Here is a 6,000-nt window from a genome sequence, read left to right on the forward strand (position 1 = left end):
TACCTGTGTACGGAAACCAGACTTGGTCTTCTCGCGTAACTTGTGCCTAACAATTCCATGATGTCCTTTGTGATCCACCTCAATCATTTTCAGCCACAGACTCCACTGAATCAGGATTTTTGACCCTCGCAGTTATGGACAGTTCATCTTTGTCATTTATGTATTTTTGATAATCACCAACACTGGTGAAAGGTCGAGGGCATTGGTTCCCTGACTGATATTTAATTATATCTTTCAATTTTAGCATAACACTATCATGGCTCATGGAAGTGATAATCTGGGCTACCGAAATGGCAGCTGGTGTGTTTAATTTTACAATGAAATTGATATAAGCTTCAGCCATCTTGGATGGAGTACCATAACCTTGTATAGGCACTCTGGAAAAGTTGTCAACATGGTTCTGATCTATCCCTGGATGATGCACAATGTTATAATTGTTCGCTTGTAATTGTAGTCCCCATCATTCAATGCGAGGAGGGATCTTGTCTTTTGGATTGCCAAATATAGTTAATAAAATTGTACGCTTATAATCGTAGTCCCCATCATTCAATGTGAGGAGGGATCTTGGCTTTTGGATTGCCAACTGTAGTTAGTAAAGCTTGATGATTAGTAAAAGGTTTTTCATACAGGAATACATGAAAATGTTCACAAGCCCATACTACGGCTAAACTTTCTTTTTCAGGGTGTAAATAAGCACATTCTGTTTGGGACACATTCCTACTTGCTAATGCCACAAAATGCCTTCACACATTCAATTGTCCACTGAGCTGTGCAAAGATAGCACATAACCTGACTGGGTTAGCATCAACAACAACCTCTATGTGAAGCTCCAGACTGAAGTAAGCCATTTCAGTAGCATTCTCAAGTGCTTACTTGATTTTCTTAAAACGTTTCTCACATTCATGTGACAAATAAAATGAGACATTCTTTTTTGTCAACTCTCTCAATGGAGCAGTTACAGTGGCAAAGTCTTGTATATATCTGGAACAGTTGCTGGCAATGCCAAGAAATGAAAGCACCATAGAAACATCTTGTGGGGGATCAGCATTTGACAGCGCTTCTACTTTAGCGCTTCTAATTTAAGTCGGGTATCGTACCCCCATCGGAAAAGATATGGCCAAATAATGTTTGCTTTGTCTTGAGGAATTCACATTAATCTGCATTCAAATAAACCTGCATCAGCAAGTAAATGACACACTTGTGTGAGAGCTTTATCATGCTCTTTTTGTGATGCTCCAAAAACCAATGTCATCGCTATAATTGAACGCATTCATGACAGACTGCATGATACGTCGAATGACATCTTGAAAAGTTCTGCTGCAGATGATACACCAAAATGTAGTCTAATGTATCAATACAGACCAACATGTGTAGAAAAGGTTTTAATGTACTTGCAATTTTCTTCGAGTTCCAACTGATGAGCAACTTTATTCAAATCAAGACGAGAGAAGACCTTTGCACCTTTTAATTGGATTATCATGTCAGCAATGTGTGGACCTGGATGTCATTCTCGCTCAATTGCCTTGTTTGCCTCATGCATGTCAAAGCATATGTGTACAGCTACTTCACTGTCCTTTTTGGGCACTATCACTATGGGAGGAACCCATGGTGTGGGACCAGTAGAATGCTCAATGATATCATGATAAGGATTCAAGTTCCTTTTCAACAGCGTTTGGTAAATGAAAAGCAGTTTGTCTATGTTTTTGAGCAACAGGACGGACATCCTCATTAATATGCAGCTCTACTTTCATAGTCTTAAGCTTTCCTAAACCATGAAACAAAGAAGGAAATTGACTTACTGTTTTGTGATGATCATTCATGTTGCAGTTTATGGAAAGCAGTCCCATATCAGCAGCTGTGCTGGAACTGAGTAGACAGGCATGTGACGCTGGACCTTAAAGCACATAGATGGGTGCTTGCACCCTCATTTTCTTGTGTTTCATTGTTGTTACAAATGAGCCTTGACTTTTGGTAAGGGCATTGATGCAGCCCATGTATACACTTTGGTTTTTGATGGCATAAGTTGCAGTAGTGGAGACAATTCATTATATTTCTCCTCAGGCATAATGTTTATCGAAGCACCACTGTCAATGATGAAAGGTTGCAAACATCCTTTACCCCGCAGTCAGAACAACAAACTGCCTTTACAAAGCAGTCACTACCCCTACTGCAACTTTACCACGTGCTTCTTTAACTTGCAAGTCGGACTGGTGTTGGCTTTTAAGTCCAACACCTTCCCTACTGTTGCGTACACTGTAATAGTATACATTTCTATTCCAACTCCAAATCCAGCACACCCCCTAAGGCAAGTCGTTGTAACAACTTGCGTGGTAAAGTGGTAGTTCGGATATTGACTGCGTTGTAAAGACTTGCGGGGTAAATGTATGTGAGGTTCCGTCATACAAACATGAAAGGTAGCAAAATTTAGACAATGTTTGAATGACGTTGGTGCTTTGGCATGTCGACTTTTCTTTGACTGACATTTTTCTTCACATGCGGCCAGTCCAACATGCGCACCCTTTTGTGTGGTAAACATTGACATGGCACAACCATTTTCTCCACTTTCACTTGATACTGATATAGAAGAACTGTTTGACGATGGTTTAGATGACAATCAACTTCGTTTAGTGTCGATTTGTCTTAAATTATGTCGCTGCTTGGCCTTGTGGGTGCCCATTGAACGCTACTTCTGGAACATTGCGGAAGGCATTTTTTCCTTGCGCCTTGACACACTTGCTTTTTTCTTGGCTTTGCAAACCATCCCAAAATGGATCTCCTTCCCACAGCATTTACATATCTATCCAATGGCAGGACATTTACCTTCATGTAGAAACAAAAATCTATATCTAAAACACAATTTTGTTTTATATGTAGACATAACATTGTGTCCTCCAGTTTTTAACTTTGGCTTACTTTTCACACTCATGACTGATTCATTCTTGGCACCTCCAGCCTCCATGTCAGCAGCTTGGTTATCGGCATGCTGTTCAGCAGTGAGAGCCATTAACACTTGCACCAGACTGAGTGTTTCTCTCAGCATTCGTCATCTGAATGAATCTGACAAGCATCCATCAATAACACTAAGACGTATACTTTCTTTTTCATTAAATTCATTGAACTTAGTGTTTGATGAGTGTGTCGAGGCTCTCCACAAATTAATTGAGGGTTTCACCAACTTTCTGTCATTCTTGACTGAAAATTTAGCTTTCCTAATCTACAGTGGGCATTGGATTAAACTTGAGATTCGAAGTTTCTTTAATCTGACAGCATGTGATTTCTTCTTCAGTTCACAGCATCTTCCTTATGACTTCTTTTACACCATCACCAGCAAAACTTTTAAGGAATTTGACAATCTTTTTGTTATCATTCTCTTCAAGTGCAACAATGAAATTATCAAATGTCTTCATCTAAACAATATATCTATTGAACGGTGGTGGTGGTTTCAGGAATGCAGCAGTATTGCAGACCAGGGTGGAACTTAATGACACAGCTGGTGAATCACTGTGACTTGGTTTAGGCAACTCATCCAAAAATAATAATAATAAGACCATTTTTAAAGCGCCTGGTTACACCTGTGACGGTGTGTCCCCGCGCTGAAATGCTACTATTCCCAGATGAAGCTGAAACCAAGTCACACTGAAATCCTAGAATGTATCAGGATATTATTTACTTGGGAAAGAGATAAGTTTTTAAATTTTGTCTGAATCTTGTTTCGGAGGGTTCCATCCGAAGGTTCAAGGGGAGGCTATTCCAGTGTTTGCTAGCCAAGAAACGGAAGGAACTACCTCCCATTCTGGTCTTGTGAACACGGGGAAGTTGGAATAGCATCACTCCGGCGGATCTAAGATTTGGAGTGGGGCGATGGATGGTGAGGAGTCTTTGCAGATAGTTTGGGCCTTTTCCCTGGGCAATACGATGAGCCATACATAGTGCCTTAAATTTGATGCGCTCCACAATAGGGAGCCAATGAAGTTTACGCAATGCCGTCGTACCGGATGCCCTGCGTGGAAGGTTAAGTACCAGGCGGGCAGCGGCATTTTGGACACACTGTAGTTGTTGAATGCCTTTTTTACTCAGGCCTAGGAGAAGGGCATTGCCATAATCCAGGTGTGGCATGACTAGGGCGTGGATAAGTTTCTTCCTGGCACCAAAGGGGAGCAGGTCGAGAACTTTGCGGAGAGTTTTCAGTATTCCAAAGCATTTTCCAGTGATTTTGCTAATCTGTTGCTTGAAGGAAAGTTCCGCATCGATCATAATTCCCAAATTTCTGACAACCTCTGCTGAGCGGGGGATTGGCCCTAGTTCGGTCGGCCACCAGTCCTGCGACCAGGTGGAGGGGGACTTACCGACCACCAACAACTCGGTTTTATCGCCATTTAGGCGAAGGCAGTTGCTGTTCATCCACCCTGCCACAGCCCGCATACAGTTGGAAAAGTTAATGGCTTCTTCAGGCTGGTTGTTGGCAAGTTGAATTATTAATTGGGTATCGTCAGCGTGTGTGACAATATCCACACCATAGGATTCCACAATATGTGCCAAGGGCTCCATATAAATATTGAACAGTGTGGGGCTCAAACTTGAGCCTTGTGGAACCCCATGCCTCAACTTACGAGGAGATGACTTATAAGGAGGGCAATGCACCTGAAAACTCCTGTTTTCCAAAAAAGATTTTATCCACTCCAGGGCTGGACCCTCTATTCCCTTGCAACATGTAGGCCTCTAGATCATCTGTAATGATAGTTAGAAAAGTGACTTTCTTTGCTGTCATCTGAAAAATGTAATTATCCCGAGGGTTTCTCTCACCTCTTTCTTTTCAAAGACCTGTGAAGTTGTTCTGAGCCCCACTCAGCATCTTCAGTGATTGGTTACTTCTGGTATGGACGGCTCAGTGAGCACAACCTTGGGCACGTCACCTTGAGCCACTTCACAGAGTGCAGCAGTATGATCACTCTCTCTAATGGGTTTGGTAAGTTAATTATTTCTTCTTTCTAAACATCAATTTCAACTTTCTGACTTCAAGTTGATCTCTGCCTTGCAGCACTTCTGTTCACAGTGTTATTTTATAATTTCTGATTATCAATGGTGCTCTTTGAAAACCTTGCTGCATCCGCCTTCATTGTTAACACTCTGTGTAACCTATGACTTTATCTTATGTGGCAGCACAATACCTTTATGTATGGCCTGACCAACAGGTTCTCGGCCAATGGTGTGTAGATTCTCTGCAATGCTTTTGTTATCTTCAACTGTTTCACAATGGCTGGAGCTGCGCTTTGGTTCCACGTACATTAAGTGTTTTTCTGTACTTTGAGGATGGCACACGTGGCACTCATGAGCAGTTTACTAGGACCACAGCAATCTCTCAGCTCTCTGGGAGAGCACTGTTGATCTTCTGGTTATTTATCCCCTATCTCGTCACCAATTGTAGCTTCTTCCCAAGCCTGGGTACCCGACAATGACTATGCCACACATGGAGCTTAGTATTACACGTCTTTATTCGTCTATGTGTAACTGCGAACTCAACATTCTAAATCAGACTTTATTGGATTCTGCTCTAACACTTCCGTTACAGCTCTACAGAGTCCATCAGGAGCCAAACGTGTTCTGTCCTGCGATCTTGCAAGACACTACAACACCAACATTGTCCACTCAGAATTCAGCTGTGATGAAAGTGAAATCACTGCAGTAGTGGATACGCTTTCAAAATAGAGATGCTCGCCAAGGGCCTGTCGATCTCAAAACATTGTGGGCGACCCACTGCTGAGGGAGCAGAGATGGCATCCTTTGCTAACCCAGCTGGTATGTGTGTTAGTGACTAGCATTAAATGATCTCATAATAACTTCATTCGCTTCAGACCAAAGACAATCAAAACTGTACAACATTTAGACATCTGCCTTGGAACTGCCAAAATATTCTTCAATGTTTTTTTTTTTTGTTTTTTTTTTTAAAAACCTTTATTTGAGCAAGCAGAAATGTACAAGGATGGGCCTACAACCACACGG

Source organism: Lissotriton helveticus, chromosome 10 (assembly GCF_964261635.1).
Source record: "Lissotriton helveticus chromosome 10, aLisHel1.1, whole genome shotgun sequence".
Lineage (NCBI taxonomy): Eukaryota > Metazoa > Chordata > Amphibia > Caudata > Salamandridae > Lissotriton > Lissotriton helveticus.